At 35.2% G+C, this 18,101-nt stretch overlaps 1 protein-coding gene across 5 annotated transcripts in view; it reads right to left on the bottom strand.

Moving 5' to 3' along the window:
* The window catches only part of Zc3h12b (zinc finger CCCH-type containing 12B), a 485,919-nt gene extending 468,222 nt beyond the window's left edge, over positions 1–17,697 (bottom strand). For all 5 annotated transcript variants that reach the window (XM_013502827.1, XM_013502829.1, XM_013502831.1 and 2 more), the window contains exons 1-2: positions 17,226–17,697; positions 464–530 (exon numbers count right to left, since the gene is read on the bottom strand). The gene's annotated coding sequence lies outside the window, so the exon portion shown is untranslated. The remainder of the gene's footprint in view (positions 1–463; positions 531–17,225) is intronic.
* Between the last annotated feature and the right edge of the window lie 404 nt (positions 17,698–18,101).

Raw genomic sequence — 18,101 nt, 5'->3', positions numbered from 1 at the left:
AAAATATAGCTATTTTGTCAAATTACTAGATGGATTCATTACTAGAGTAGATATGAGAAAGAATACAATCAGTGAAGCTGAAGATAGATCAGTAAAATTTACTCAATCTTAAGAAAGAGTAAAAAGAGCATAAAAATAGGAAAAAGAACAGACCCTAAGGAATCCGTGGAGCTGTAACAAAACATCTCGCATTTGTATGTATCATTGGAATTCTGGGAGATAAGAAAAATGTGTTCAAAGAGCAAAACAAAACAGGAAACAAACAAAAAACAAATAATAAAACGGAAACTGGTGATGTCAGAATTGAAAGCCTGATATCTTCATTTCTCCAACCAGAGATATAAATTCAACAATAAATACATAGACTAATTCCCTTCAAAAGAAATCTGAAAACAGATTCCTGCATCACAGGTAAGCATGAAACCAGCCACACTGAAGCCAGGAGGAAATTTGTCTTACTTACTTGTCATGGTCTCTGCCAATCTCAGCACAATGCAGTCAGGGGAAAACTCCCAATTCTTTGCTTCTCCCTGGGGAAGAAAAAAGAAGACTGAAATATACGTCCCACATGCAGACTTTTTGGGGAGGGAAAGAGTTCAGCAACCGAGATGTGTCTTGCTTGAATCTGAGTACTAGTGGAAAGGGATACCAGGTTGGGGACTACTAAAAATAAAGGCAAAAGTTTGGGCTAGAATGCAAGCACTGAAGCACATCCTTCCAGTACAGAATGGAAAAGGAAGGTGAAAACTCTCAATCCTTAGGTTCTCCTTGTAGAAGGAAAGAATTAGCGCCTGAGCTCAAAATGCTGTCTTTTCCAGGAGCTTCTGAAGAGATTGATATATGTCTCATTTGCTCCAGAAGGGCGACAAGACTCAAAATACTCTGAATGCCTGGGGGCCTTTGAGAATTAAAGGTCTGAGTGATGTGCTACTGCTCTTCAGGAAATGTAGCAGAGATTTTAATATAGCTCAGTGGCCTCTCCTTGGGGTAAGGGGAGAAAGGGTGCACTGACTGTCCAATATTTTTACTTTAAGAGGATTCCCCACAAAATTGGTTTCAGCAGATTCAAATCACTGATGGAACCCAGCACACTTCAGAAGCTTGATGGGAGAAGTTCTGAAGAACATGAGGTACCACAAAGAGGCACCAGGGGACAAGACAGTATGAACTGGGAAAAAAAGGAACTAGCAAATCCTTTTAATCTGGAATTTACATACACAAGTTTGGAGAAGCATCCACAGGAAAGATTTGAAAGGCTACCAGAATCTCTGATCAGGTTGACTGACAAAAGCTTCTGCCTGATGAAGCCAGTTAGAAGATTTGAAGAAGCAGCCATTTTGTTAAACACAAAGGTATAAAAACACAGGAAGAAATAAGGAATCATGGCCAAAACAAACAAATAGAATAAATCTCCAAAAAGTAACTCAAAACAGAAAAAGTATCCAAATCATTTGACACAGAATTTAAAATAACGATCATAAAGATACAGAAGGTCAGAAAAATGGTGTATGAACAAAATAAGAATGTCTACAAAGCAATGAAAATATTTTGGAAAAACAGTAAAATCCCAAGCTATAGAATACAGTAAGCATGTAAACTGAAAAAAAAAAATCACAGATGACTTGATGAAATAGGAAAAGACACTAGAAAACATGGAGATATGTAACTTGAAATTATAGGTCAGAGAAACAAAAAGTGTGAAAAAGAATGAAGAAAACCTAAGAAACTTATGGGAAGCCGTCAAGTAGACCGATATGCACATCATGGCAGTAAAAGAAGAGAAAAGAAAAAGAAGAAAGATTATTTAAAGAAACAATGGACCAAGCATCCCAAATATAGGGAAGAAAATGGATCTTCAGATCTATGAAGCTCAACAGAACCTAAGTAGGATGAATCCACAGAACTTAAAATTAACATACATTATAATCAAACTGTCACATGTCAAATACAAAGACTTTCAAAAGGAGGAAGAGAAAAGTGCCTTGTCACATACAAGAGAGCCCCATAACAGTGTCATCATGAAACTTTCAGGCCAGAAGGAAATGAAATGCTGAACTCAAAGTGCTTAAAGAAAAGCATTGCTAATAAAGAGTACTATATTTAGAAAAAGTTGTCTTTAGAGAAGAAAGAAATAAAGATTTTCTCATATAAACATAAGCAGAAGGGGCTGGGGATTTAGCTCAGCGGCAAAGCGCCTGCCTGGCAAGCGCAAGGTCGTGAGTTCGGTTCCTGGTACCGGAGAAAAACCAAAAAAAAACATAAGCAGAGGGAGGTCATCACTGCTAGACCTGCCTTACAAAAAATGTTAAGGCAGTCTTCAAGTTGAAAAATAGGACAACTGCAAGCAATCTGAAAGCATTTGAAAGTATAAAGCTCAGTGGTAAAGTAAACATGTACACAAAAGAGAATACTGGAATACTGAAAAGATATACATATATCATTTTGTTCTAGCACAGAAAGTAATAGGTAAAAGTGTAAATAAAGAATGATAACTTTAACATGTATTATTGGAAATATAAAATATGTACTTTGTGATATCAATAACAAAGTGGGAGCCAAAATATATGTGGTGAGTTTTTGTGTGCATCTAAAAATAAGTTGATGTGATCTCAAATAGACTGTTGTAATTACAAGATGCTTTATGTAAGTCCTATGGTAACCACAAAAAATCTAAAGACATACAAAAGAAAGTGAGAAAGGAATCAAAATATGTCTCTACAGAAAGAAGTGAATAAAATACAAAGAAAGGCAGCAAAAGAAGAAAATAGGCATTAAGGCTACAAAACAGGAAAGAGTAAAAGAGCAATAGTAAGTCTTATTCTACCAATAATTATTTGAATATAAACATTAAATTCTAAAATCAAAAGACAGCGGTTGACTGAATGGATAAACAAAACATCTAACAATATGGTGTCTACAAGAGATTTCCTAAATGGTACGCAAAAGTGGGAAGTGGTCATACTTACATCAAATAAAATAGATTTTAGGTCAAAAAAATTGTTGTACAAGAAAAATAATATATTTAAGAATAAAAGTGTCTGTTCAAAAGGAAGAAATAAGAAATATTAAATATGCACCTAACAGTAAAGTACTGAACAAAAAACCTAGGGAACAACAATGTACACACTTGAAGGGAGAAATCCACAGCAACATAATAACCATAGATCATTTGAAAACTCCTTTTTAAAAAAGGATAGAGGTGCTCGTGTGTATATGGCAGCACATATACTAAAATTGGAATGATATAGGGAAGACTAGCATGGCCCCTGTGCAAGGATGACACTCAAATTCGTGAAGCGTTCCATATTTTTGTTCTGATCAATTGGGCATGCTTGTGTCTGGTGGTCTGAGCAACTGATTTGAAGGTAACAATATGCAATGGAATTACAGTGGTGAACTCCTACCATCTTGTCTAGTGAAACTCTGTATTATTTCTACTGTTTTGTCAAAGACTTATTTTCTTATTCCCTATAATGGTTTGAGCAGTCTTTCATTCTTACATCTGGTAATCTGAGCAATGTAGTTGAGGACAGCAATATGTAATGTAACAACCACTGTTGATTCACATTATTTTGTCTTGAGACTCTGTATCACTTTGAATGTTCTTGCTTTGATTTGTTTATGTTCGTGATACTGGTATGCTGCTACTGTTCTATTTCTTTGTTTCTCATTTACTACTCTCTTTAAAATAAAAAAATAAAAAAACAAAAAGGGATAGATCAGTTAGATAGAAGATCAAAAAGCAAACAGAGGACAATACTGTCGGCTAACTGGACCTAAAAGACACGTGTAGAACAGTCTACTCAGCAGCAGAATATACATTCTCCTAAAATGCACATAGAAACAGAGCACCAGAAAAATATCATCTATGAATTAGACCTAATATACATGTACAAAATCCTCCAACCAACAGCAGCATATATACTCTTCTCATATATACATACAACAGTATCTAGGATTAACTGCACTTAGTCATAAAACAAGTCTTAACAAACTTATGAAGAAAAAACAAGAAGATTCAAACATACCAAGTATCTTTTCCAACCACAATGGAATGAAATTAGAAATCAAAACCTGGAAAGAGGAAGGAGAGACAGAAGGGAAATAGGACGGGAAAAAAGAATTGAAAGGAAGAATGATAATGAAAACAGAGCTTTTCCAAATGGGAAGGAGACCAAGAGTTGAAGGAAACAGGTGAGAGGATGAAAACAAAAAAGAAAGAAGACATACTGTGTACATATACCAACTCCTCACAAAAAATGTAATCAGATGTACTGAGAACATGTATTAATTAAAACTAATAGCTGAATGAAAATTGAAAAATTTGAAATATGTGGGCTATATAACACTTTTTGAAGACTCAGTAAGCCAAAGAAGTAATCAAAGAGGAAATTTAAAAATATCTTGAGAAAAATAAAAACAAAACACAACATACTAAAACTTATGGTATTCAAGAGAAGTGTGGTGGCATACACCTGTATTCCCAGCACTCAGGAGACTGAGGAAGGAGGAACATCATGAGTTTGAGGCCAGCCTGCACTACGTAGAGAGTTTAAAGACAGCCTGAACTACATAGCCAGACCCCATCTCAAAAAACCAAATCAAAATAAACAAACAAAAAATTTAGTATTCAGCCAAAGCCATACAGTACTAAGAGGAGAGTTTATAAACATAACCATCTATTTAAAAAAGAAAGATCTCAATTAACAACCTAAATTTACACCTGAAGAAACTCTACAAAATAGCTAAGACCAAAGTTCGTAGAAAGAAGGAAATAAAGATCAGAGCAGAACTAAATGAAAGGGACTACAAAAACAGTAGGAAAGATAAACAAAATTGAGTTAGTTTTCTAAAGTTAAAATAGACAAAATCTTTACATAGACAAAGAATAAAAGAGAATACTGAAAACATCAGAAAACAAAGAGATAATATAATCAATGCTACAGAAATGACAAAATCATAAGAAACTATTATAAATAATTATATACCAACAAATTGGATAACTTAATAGAAATGGATAAATTCCTAGAAACCTTGGATGCACTAAGACTGAATAATGAAAAAATAGAAAGTCTGGACATACTTATGATTAATAAGGAGATTGAATTAGTAGTTAAAAGTCTCCCAACAAGGAATGACCAGATGGCTTCACTGATGAATCCTACAAAAATTTAAAGAATTAATGGAAATCATTCTGAAGCTCTTTCAGAAAGGAAGGGAACATTTCCAAACTTAATTCATGAGGTGAGCATTACTCTAGTAACAATCAACTATACCACAAGAAAAGAAAACAACAGGAAGTCATCCCTGATGAAAACAGAGATAAAAATTCTCAATGAAATACTAGCAAACAAAATTCATCAGCACATTAACAGAATTACATACCACAACCAAATGGGATTTATACTTGGGATACTCACTCGAACACATGAAAATCAGTAAATATGATCAAGCACATTGTGAAAACCAAGAATAAAAATCACACGATCATCTTAATACCTAATAAAAATCATTTGACAAAATTCAACACCCTTTCATGGCAAAATATCTGAACAAAGTAGAAGGAAATTACCTCAGCAAAATGAAAGTCATATGTGAAAAGTCCACAGTTAAAATCATACTCCATGATAAAAAACTGAAATATGTTCATTCAAAAACAGGGAAAAAACAAAGGTGTTCACTGATAGTATTAGAAATTCCATCTAGAACAATTAGGTAATAAAAGCAAATACAAATAAAGGTCATGTAAATTATAAAAGAAAATAACAAAATTATTCCTGTTCACAGATGAAGTGATTTCATATACAGAAAAAGACTACAAAAATCTTATTTGAGCTAATAAATAAATTCAATAAAGTTGCAGAATACAAAATCAACATACACAAAAGTCATGTTTTAACACACTAACAATGAACAATGTAAAAGGAAAACTACGAATATCATTGCATTTTTACAAGTATCAGAAAAATAAAATACTGAACAATAAACTTAAAGTGAGATAGAGCACTGAAAACTGAAAAACACTCACGAACAAAGTTACAGAACAAATAAATTGAAAGATATTGTATTAATGGACTGAGAGATACAATCATGCTAAAATATCCATAATACTCAAGGTAATCTACAGTACAATGCAATCTCTCTCAAAATTCCAATATCATTTTTACAAAAATAAAATCTTAAAATTTATTTAGATCCAAAACAATATCAAGAAAGAACATCAAACCTGGAAACCTTATATGCCCAGATTGCAAAGCATACTACAAGCCACAGCAATCAAAACAGCATGGAACTAGGGTAAGGCGATATGGACATGGATATGGATATGGATATGGATATAAATATATAGCTATATACCGATTTGAAAAAATAAGCAATGAGCCCAGAATTAAGCACATACACATGCAATGAAATATCAAATAATATTTGAAAAGGACCCCAAGACTACACAATAAATGATAGTCCCTTCAATCGTGATGGTGTATATCCATGCAAAAGAATGAAATTGAGTCTTATCCTATACTGAATATAAAAGTTAACTCAAAATAGATGAAGGACTTAAACCTAAGATCTGAAATTGTAAAACTCCTAGAAACAAAATATAAGGTTAATTATAGGGGGAAAGCTTTATGACACTGGTCTTGTCAATGACTTTTCTTTATAGATGACTAAAGTACAGACAACATAAGCAAATTAAACAACTGAAACTAAATCACCTATAAAGCATCTGCACAGCAAAGAAACTCCTCAATAAAGTTAAATGTTACCAGACAGACGTGAGAAAGTATTTAAAACTATTTGAGGAGTTAAATCCAAAATATATATGAAACTTATATAACTCAATAGAAAAACTAACTCCATTTTAATATAAGCAAATAACTCAAATAGACAGTTCTCCAAATAATACTTCTAAGCGGCTAACAAGTGTGTTTTGGGTTTTTGTTGTTGTTGCTGAGACAAAATATCTAATGCCCAAAATTAAGGAAGGAAAGGTTTATTTAGCTTACAGCTTGTGGATGTTTTTGTCTATAATTAGCTGGCTCTAAGGCAGGGTAGCATGACACAGGGCAACACTTTAAGGCGGCACAAGGCAGCAAAGGCCTCGAGAGCAAAAAGGGGGGAATAAACCTTTTTTTCTATGTTGTGTATCTGCTATCTGCCCACACCCACACCATCTCCCTGTCCTCCTCTTGCACAGGCTCAGGATGAATATAAAGTAAAGACCTCAGCTCCCTGTTGAGTCACATAGTTAACCTTTTAAGCTTTTTATATTGACACAATGAACAACATCTTAGAGCAGGAAAGGCATGTCTTTTTTATCTCAGGATGTAGAACTACCGAGTTACTTAGCTGTTTTTGGATTTCTCAAGTTGACATAGTATATCAGCCATAATAATGTCCTGTCTATGAAAATATCTCAAATTAATAATCATCAGAGAAATTCACAATAGGTGTCACTTCACACCTTTTAAGATGATCATTATTTTATAAAACAAAACATAAAATAAGTGTTGTACACTAAATTTTACACTGTTAGTGCTATAATTAGTAACTGTATTGTAGTCAAGATTGTTGCTGAATACATAGGTTATAGTTGCACTTACCACAGGGGGAATATGGGTAACTATTTGAGAAGATGAATATGTCGATTTGTTTCACTATAATAACTATATATACATTTATAAATATATGCATATATCTCTTGAAACCATGTTATCTAAACATACATAATGACATCTATTTTATAAAGAAAACAAGTGTTAGAAATTCGAACACTTCTGCAAGGTTGCTAGGACTATAGATTTTTTGTTTTGTTTGTTACTGGGAATTGAAATCATGACCTTGCATTTGCCAGGCAGGCACTGTGCCACTGAGCTATATCCCCAGCTGCTGATACAGTCGGTCACCACTGAGACTGTAAAATAGTGCAGCCACTATGGAAAACAGTACAGATTTCCTCATGAAATTAAAAACAGAACTATCATATGATCCAGCAAGCTTACTTCTGTGTACTTACCCAAAAAGGCTGAAAATAGTATCTAGAAGAGATATTTGCATGCCCATAGTCATTGTAGTATGTTTTACAATTGAGGTAGAAAGAATCTAGATATCCATCAACAGATGAATGGATAGATATACAAAATGTTGCCCGTGCACACAATAGAGTTTAACAGCTTTAGTAAAGAAGAAATTCGGGGCTGGGGATTTAGCTCAGCGGCAAAAGCGCCTGCCTGGCAAGCGCAAGGTCGTGAGTTCGGTTCCCGGTACCGGAGAAAAACCAAAAAAAAAAAAAAAAAAAGAAGAAATTCCTATCATGTGCTATAACTTGGATGAATTCTGAGGATTTGACTTCATGCTGCATGAAATAAGTTAATCACAGGAGGAAAAACACTCCCTGAGTTCACTTATAGGAAGTAAAGTATTCAAATTTATTGAGATAGGAAGGAGTATGGTGACAGCCATGGACTGAAGAGAAGGGAAAACATGGAGGAACTGCTGTATAAAGTTCTAATAATACAAAATGAAAAAGTTCTATAAATCTACAAAACAGTGTACAGTTAATACTGTATTGCATGTACACTTAAAAATTTGTTAGGAGGTTAGAACATGTGATTTTCACCACAACAAAAAGTGGAAGATAGCCCTAATGTATCAATAATTATTTTATTTTATTTCATTTATATATAAGTAGTATAAATGAGCTAATTAAGAGAGAGTCTGGCAAAGTAGGTTTTTTAAAAAAGAAAGAAATATGGCCTGATTATATTCTGTCTACAATAAATTTGCTTCAAATATAGCTACATGGGTCAAATGAAAATAAAGGGATTTAAAAAGCAATGCTATTGAGAGATGAAATTTTAAAAAGCATCAGGAGAATATAATAACGCTATTTAAAGTAGACTTTACAGCAAAGAAAAGTACTAGAGAGAAAGAGGAACATTACAAAATATTCACAAAATAACAAAATTACAGAAATAGAGAACAGACCACAAGTCAGAGGTTTAAGAAGTGTAAAGTAGGTGGATGTGCTTTTATGAAGAATGAGAATAAGCCTTCTGGTGATGGCACAATAAAATATCTGGATGTGGTGTTGGTTAGATGAAGGAGGATACACACGTGAAAATGCATAAAACTACATGCATCAGTGTTTATAAAAGGGAAAATGTCAGTAAGGTCGATGTCAGCATTCTGGTTTTTATACCATGCTGTACTGTTTTTATGCAACATAACGTTTGCAAGAGGCTAGATGAAGTGTGAATAGGATTTCTCTACATATTTATTAAAACTTCTTAAAATTTTTTATTTCAAAAACAGCACAGTCTTTGTATTTATGCATATATGTGTGCCTGTTCAGAATCTGATTACTTTTCATTTTCTTCACTATCATCCTAGTCCAACCATTTTCTCTCACCTGGATTATCACAACATCTTCCTAATTTATTTCCTTTCTTTTCTTGCCCTCTTCACAGAGTAACCAAAATATTCCTTTTAAATTTAACTTAAATTAAATCATTCTCTCAAGCTCCCACAGCTTTCTTATCACATAGAATACAATCTAAAACTCCCATTTTGTTGTATGAAGGGCTATGTGATTTGGCTTCCAAATACTTTTACCTTATTTTCTACCACTGTCTCCCTCGTGGTACATTGTAGATACATTCTTGCTGTTCTTTGAACATGCCAATCACGTTTCTGCCTCAGAGCCTTTGCATATTCCATTCTCTGACTGGAGTTTTCTTCCACTGTATAGTTACATGTCCTGCTCCCTTAGTTTATTCAGATGACTGCTCAATCTCACCTCCTCAGAGATACCTTTCCTGATCATAGTATCTAAAACTGCATTGCATATTGCTCCTCATCCCCTCTTCTTCATTTATTACTCTAACAACCCTTATCACTGACATTACATATTATTTATTTATGGCCTGTATCATCTTCCAGAATGCAAACTCCAGTTATAGGAAGTTGGTTTTATTCAGCACTGTATCCCTGATGCCTAAAACAGGGCTGGGCATGGAGAAGACAATAAGTATATAATGAATGAATGCATAAATTAAAGGCTGGAAAACTATTTTGGTTTATAATCTAGGTTTTCCAGTAGCCAAAATATGTTAATATCACTATTTTCTTAAGCCTAGCAGCATAGTATAGCATATACTCCAATTATTTATCTGGTTTTCAGTATCATCCTTTGTTTTAATATGTGTTTAAAATTTTTATTTTTTAAAAAAATCAAATATTATCCATGGACATCTGATATTTTCTGCCTCAGTATACCGACACGGGAAAACAGTATTGCTTGTAATCTCAGCACTCAGGAGGCTGATGCAGGAGGATCACTCTCAGTTCAAGGCCACTCTCACCTACATAGCAAATTTAAGGCCAGCCTGAACTACATAGCAAGATCCTGTCTAAATAAATAAATAAACAACAAAACAAATAAATAAAATAAAAAATTTTTAAAAGAATGGTATTGCTTTTCATCTATCTTTTCTTAGATAAAAATCAAATATTATTCAGTATTCTATGAGGCTTGCTTTAAAGTCCATTAACATTTTATCAGATACTCTAATTATTTTGGATGCTATAATCTATGAAAAAACTCAAAACCCAAGAGTCAAATTCCAATCACAGCTTTCATATTATTTGGTGTGTGTGTGTGTGTGTGTATGTTTCTTTTTGTTTTTCTGAGACAGGATTTCATTATGCAGTTCAGGCTGACCTAGAACTCTCTATGTAGACCAGGCTGGACTCGAATTCACAGCAATCCTCCTGCCTCAGCCTCTCAAGTGCTGGGATTACAGGAGTGCACCACCACACCCAGCTGTTATGTGATCCTAAGTCTTATTTTTAAAAATTGTTCTCTATTCCTCAGGTTCCTTCCCCTTGAAATGAGGCTAAATGGCATCATTTCTAATTCACATCATCTCTGAATAAAAATAAGCATATGACAATGATAATCGATTTCTTCTCTTTTAGATGTTATATATGTGTCTTTAAATAATGGATTTTATGCACCACAAATGATACTACATGGGAGACACCATTTGAGATACTGCTCAGCCCACACCCTTCTCTGGGAACTGTATATATCCTCACTTAGGGTTGAGGCCTAATAGTAATATATATATATTTACAATATGATCCTACCCCTCCAGTTATAAATAATCAGATTCTTGCTGGCCATATGGTCGAAACTGGGTCATTCAGAATTGTGAGTTGAGATTCAGAAATGCTAATGAGTATCTTCTGATTGCCTACATTTAGAATGTATAAACTTGGGAATTCTTGGGTAAGCCATGCTTGGCTATATACTGAGGGAGTGAGAAAAATGAAGTAGACATACTGAAAGAAATAAAGATAAATGAGACACCCTATGTGAATCCAGGGATGGGAATAGAGAAGAGAAAAAGGGAGCAAAGTGTCCTTAGTTATTGACTGTTTTTTAATATTATTTCAGGTCCCTCATGTTCCTAAAGTGTATTTTCTCCCTTTGGTTTCCATGAGCATCTCTCGGAGCCTTAGCATTAATGTAAAAATTATTATTGTTGTTTTAATCTAATTTGAAGTACTTCTTTATTATATGGTTCCAAAACCTTTCTTTAAGACAAGGTTTTTCAGGGGCTGGGGATTTAGCTCAGCGGCATAGCACCTGCCTGGCAAGCACAGGTAGTGAGTTCGATTCCCGGTACCAGAATAAAAGAAAAAAAAAAAAAAAAGGGCAAGGTTTTTCCCAGGCTGGTCTCTCTGGAGTAGCTGGGACTACAGGTATGTGCCACCACACCAAGCTTACCAAAACTCTTTAATCAATACACATTCAATTGGGTCAGTGATCAACAAGTTTTTACAACTTAAAGATCTGGACCTCTTTGTTGAAGAATCCCTGATATACCTTCATTATACACTTGTACTAATCCTTAACTTATTAGCAAGATTTTATAACCCACCGCCTTTACTAAGCCTAATTTCTGGAATTATCTAGATTAGAAATATTCATATCCAAACATAAATACAAAATTATCTCTTAAATTCTAATGATTTCAAATATTTTCTGAGTTTTTACTTCTCTCTATTAATACAGACTATAAAGAATTAAACAGATTTCACTAATTCCTACTCTGGATCCAATGTTTAGCTATAAGAAAAGTATTGTCTCTTTTCGTCTCAACCATAAGTATACACACAGCAAAACTGCAGCACACATGTCACTGCAATGGCAAATAAGATGAGAGTCTGAGGGAATTTTAATTAGTTAAAAATTTCAAAGAGCTAAATTTTTATTTTAACTAATCCAATAAACTGCTACTGCTTCCTTTGCTGTTACACCTAAGATACAAGATCTGTAGCTAAAGAGCAATGCATTATATAGTAGAGATAAGTTTATCATTACTGTAGAAAGCATGAAACAACTAGTTTTTCTCCTCTAGAAAGAACATCAAAAGTAAATAACAAGCCTCCAGCAACTGTATCATTAGGTATAGCCTAAAGTTAATCAGAGTGGAAATTCCAGTGTTTTGTCAGAATTTCATAGCAGAAATTCAGAAATGCAGGGTGTTAGAGCTTATTGCATCAAAACACAAATAGAACAAATTAGCATCAACATGTATGCGTATATTATTAGTTTGTTCACTCAGAACTAGGAAAGAAGATCCTGAAATTTTATTACTTTAAAAGTTGTGAGGGGCTGGGGATTTAACTCAATGGCAAAGCGCCTGCCTGGCAAGCGCAAGGTCGTGAGTTCGGTTCCCGGTACCAGAGAAAAACCAAAAAAAAAAAAAAAAAAAAAAAGTTGTGACATCATCAATTTATTGAGACTACTGGGTGTAAATTGTAATGAACATTTTACCTTCTAATTCTGATGAAACCGTAAGAATTTGTAAATTCATTGAATTTGCATCAAAATAACATTGCCCCTGTAGTTTTCAAAACATCTGAAAGCAGTTTACTATAACAATTGCCTCAGTTTTGCTTATGATCATCCCTAATCTGAAAATCCAAAATCCAGAACTTTTTGAGCAATATGTCAGTGCTCAAATAGTTTCAGTTATCTGAGCATTTTAAATTTTGGATTTGGGCACTAGGGATAATCAACTGGGAAACCTATACAAATATTCCAAATCCCAAAAATCTCCAAAATCTGAAACATTTCTGCTCCAAGTATTCTGATAAGAATATTCAATTTGTATTAACGTCTAATCCCTTTCACAGACCAGTACATTTAATATCCTAATAGAGCACTTAGAAGATGTTTTTAAATACATAAAACCTAGATCTCCCTACCTTCATCTCTGTCAGCACTTACTTGAATTCAGTGTCAATAGTCTGATATCCAGTAAAGAAACTCCAATACTTTCTAACTTCTAGTAGGACTTTGATTGCTTTTACTGTGGAGGAGAATCCATTACTAGCATTGGGTTGACACTCTGCAGAAAATCTTTTCAGCATGATTGCTATATATATGCAGGCTAAAAAAACTCTTGATTAGTGGAACATCATTAGTGAATATTTTTTGTACTGTAATTTGGACCCCACTGTTTCAGAATTTATGATAATCAGAAAGGGACTGAGATTAACTTTAGTAATATTTTTTCATTAAGAGTTTGCTAAACAAATTAGTAAACAAAATAGTAAAGAAAATGTTGAAATTAATTAAAAGTGCCTTTAAGTAAGTTATATACTTTATTTTATGAGAAAATAAAACAAAATTTTCTCACAAAATAATAAGAGAATAACAATAGCTAATACACTGTATATCATCATCTTCAAAGTAATTACTCTGAATATAAGATATAGACCAAAAAGATTCTTACAAAACAAGATAACACAAAGCTTTCTTTTTGATTAACTAATAGAATAAGTGAAATAAATTAGCATATATATTAAAATGTTTTTGAAGCAATGCAATAGGCAATTTAGGGTAATATTTGAATTTCTCTTTTTATGTAATACAGGTGCTCCTCGAATTGTGATGGAGTTATATTCCAATAAACTCATCATAAATTGAAAATATCATAATTCAAAAATGCACTTAATACACCTAGCCTACAAAAAATCATACTTTAACAACACAGTTAACTGTAAACTCTTGATTGTTTTCCCTTATGATCACATGGCTGACAGGGAGCCATGGCTCAATGCAGCTGCACAGTATTGATAGAAAATATTGAACATATTATTAGCTTGGGAAAATATCAAAATTAAAAGTACAGTTTCTACCAAATGCATATTGCTTTTGCACCATTTTAAAGTTGCAAAATCCCGAGGGAAACCATGATAAGTCAGAGACCATCTGTAATTGCAGTATGATTGTCTATATGCAAACATTAACTCATAATAGTTGAGTAAAACCCAGCCGAGCCAGGTGTGGTAGAGCATGCCAGCTCCAGAGGCTAAGGCAGGAGGACTGCCATGAGTTCAAGGCCAACTTGGACTAATATGATTTCAAGTGCAGCCTGCACTACATAGCAAGCCCTTGTCTCAAAAAATTAAGAAAATTAAAAATTGGCAGACCATTAGTCATGTAATCAATTCAACACAACAAAAAGCTGTACGAACTAAAATAAAATGAGTTCTGCACAGATTTGTATTTGTAGTTTGAACATGAATGTTAGTTGCATTATGAATAATATTTTTTAGAACTTTAATAAGATCCATTTGAAAGACTGAAATATCTCTTCTGTTTATTTTCAGAAAATGGTAGAAATAGTAGTATTAAGGTAGTGTAAAAACAAAGTTATATATTTAATAAACCAAAATTCATGTGACTTATACAATTTATCAGGAAATAGGGTTTGCAACATATTAACCATCTCAAATTAAACTTATCAGGCCAGTTTCATAAGAAGCACATAGATTAAAACAGTTCCTTAGTAGACAGTAAAAACATACAGGATATAACAGTATATGAACTTAATTATCTACATTGGCTTAGAAACCACTGTCCCAGGAGAAAGCATGATTATATTAAGTCTGACTTCTACACCATGTGCATTTATATGTATTTATAGTTAATTTAGTAATCTAGTATGTAGTAAAGAAAACTATGCTCACAAAAATGAAATAAATTGCTACTGGCAGTCCCTCCTTTGAGTTTAAATAAGAGAGTTACATGTTCAAAATTTAGAAAATAAAGTGGCATAGCTCATGCTACACTGAACTTCCTCCCCTTTCAACAATGCCTGTACATCCAAAGTCAAATCAAACCTATAAAACCTCCTCAGATATACGTCAGCCTCCTGTAATCTCTCTTTACTATTCTCTTAATCTTTATTCTAAGTTTCAATTGTTCAACATGATGTCTTATATATGTATTTTGTCCATAGAAGAGTAAGCAATTTAACTCTTGGGACCTGTTTCTGTTCTATTTCCATAACCCAGGATGATAGTGGGCACACAGTACAAGGTAGAAAATAAAAGGTGCTTGAAAGTCACTATAAACGCAAAATAAACAAAAAATCTTCATTCCAAAGTTCACTGGACAATGTCTTCACAGTGCCTGCAAAATGTGCTACCAATATTATTCCTGTGACACCTTGGGAAATGCTCTTTTGTATGAGATGTTTATGTAGCCATAGTCATTCCAATAAAATTCTATTTTATTCAAATCACTTCCAGGTTTTGAAGTATGCGACAGTAACGGCAGGGGTTCATGGGGTAACGATTAATTTCAAATAATTCGTGTGGTAATTATTATTTCAAATAATTCAGACTTTAACTCATCAAGAGCTTTTCAAAACCAAAACACTTCTAACTTTAGAATCTAGCAACTAAAAGCATGTCAGCTTGCTAGTGCATCAAACAAACAATAAACACTTAAGTCTAAGATTATTTTCCAGTGGCAACAAAGTTTACTTCACTTTAAACCGTATCTAAGAGACCTTCAAACAAGAAATCTGCCAAAGTAAAGCCTTTTGTTCAAAACTATTAGAGAACAGGCAGTTCTAGTAGATTCACTGAAGTTAATCACAAATGGCATCTATATCCTTTTTAAAAATCTTTCGTTTAAAAGGATTTACAAAAACTACATTTAGTTCTTCCATTCTCGCACTTCTTTTTCATCACTTCTTTTTGGATAAAAGAGACCTGAAATGGCTTAAAAACCAATAGGAATGGAAGCAATTCAAATGTAAGAAAGAACCCATCTTCTATTGTCCACTCACAGAAGTACCTTGCAATCAAAATTACTAATTAATTGAAATTCAGTCCATTTTAAAAGGGGTCAAAGTGAATAGAAGTTTAGTCTAATCACCTGCTTTTAAAGAAAGAATTTCATTCCTCAAAGGTAGTACTTTTAATTTTCAAAAAATATAGCTCACAACTTTGGAACCTTATTTAAACTTTACCTTGTCCAGAATATCTAGTGCCTCATGCCAATGTTTTTGGAAAGTGGCTACTTCCAATTGTAGGTTACCACAATACACAGATAGATCACAATCCAGCCGCATTTTTATTGGGAACATTTTAGGTTTTACCAACATGTTTTGTAATGAAAACGAAGTAGTATGTCATCATTCCAGATGAAAAAGAAGTATGTCATTTTCAATGAAAAATAGTTAGTTCATAAAACCTGTTACGAATCATCTGCTCTGCATATATCTTAAGTTTGATAGCACGGTGAAAAGTCAAGTAGAGTGTGTGCTGCTCGATTGGCTTATTATTATTACTAGTATTACGATTATTATCAATCATCATCATTTCCTGATATAATTACTATCTTCCTACTAGCACATGCTAAGAGTCAGAAGCTTTTGGCACGTAAGTAAAAAGAAAACTGAAAAGTAAGGGGTCACTGTAGCTGGCTGTTCAAGCCTTGAGCAAGAAGCAACAGCAGCATAGAGAATGGGCTCTTCAGAAGCAAGAGGTCAGGCTGAGCTTCCTGAGAGAAATAGCCAGAGGCAGAACCAGAACCACTGAGAGGAGAAAGGAGCGACCATGACACTGGGAGAGATTGTCTTGGAATCAGGGACCCAGCGGCGAGACTGTACATAGAGTTGTCAACATCTGTGGCAGCAAAGAAGCAAAACCAGGCCTTTAGCACCGACCCTACATTCCTGGACGTAGGAGCTGAGGCCAGAAAGTGGTGGCTTTGAGAGACAAAACTACCTCGAATTAGCCGCGAGCAAAATGTAGCTTCAGGAGGAAAAAGCAGTATTTCGCTCTCTTCCCGGGGCCCCAGAGGCCGGAAAGGCGCTCTAGCACTGGAGGAGTGCGGTGCCACTACTCACCCCCTACTCTCCTATGGTCACCGTCGTCGCCCACCTCGGTTCCAGGCAGCCCCAGCAGGGAAGCTGGGTAAGGAGCCCCTCCCCCGCCCGCCGCCGCGGATGGGTTTGGCGGGCAAGGGAGGTGGCTGCGCAGGTGTCCAAGAGATGGGGCCAGAGAGGAGCTGGATGTAAGGGAGAAACCTGGTGCCTTGGCTCCCTGGCGTATCCAACTTCACCACCATCGACGTAGAAGGATGAGGGGAAGGAATGGGGGGGAGGCCCTCACCCAGCAGCCCGGACCTTCCCCTCCCAGTAGGCCCCAGTCTCTGGCGGGACCGCCGCCCCCAGTCTCTTCTGTGAAGCGACCCTCAGGCCTGATTCCCGTCCCTCAGTCCCCACGGCCACAGACAGCCGAGGCTCCCTCTTGGGGCCGCGGTCGCAGCTGCATCCTCGTGCACCTCCTCCTCTGGCGCCGCTGCCTACACACACAACCCTGGCGCCTTTATCTCTGCTGAGCCCTACCGCCGTTGCCTAGCAACCACGCGCATGCGCCCCACCCCCGCTGGCGACGAACGCCACCACTGGAGCCTCTGTAGGAGCTCGGACCAGGAAGTCCACTACCTAGAAAAGTGTGCAAAACCCAACTTCCTAGAACCTAGATAGAGTGACGTCAAGGTAAGTATGGGATGAGGAAGAGGACAGGTACGTATTTATTTTTCTGCCTTTAGTCTGGCTCCTCCAATCCATCTTTCACGAAGTCTGCCAGAGAGGTTTTCTAAATAACCTGTCTGACCATGTTACTCCTCTGTAAAATTCCGATGATTGACGAACAGCCCCCTTAACAGGGGCTAACAGGTCTTGACTACTGCAACTACATCCTTTCTGGTCTCCCTGCCT

This window comes from Chinchilla lanigera, unplaced genomic scaffold (genome assembly GCF_000276665.1).
Source record: "Chinchilla lanigera isolate Chin_1 unplaced genomic scaffold, ChiLan1.0 scaffold00074, whole genome shotgun sequence".
Classification (NCBI taxonomy): Eukaryota; Metazoa; Chordata; class Mammalia; order Rodentia; family Chinchillidae; genus Chinchilla; species Chinchilla lanigera.
The sequence above is the reverse complement of the archived record's forward strand: the minus strand, read 5'-3'. Positions and strand labels throughout refer to the sequence as shown.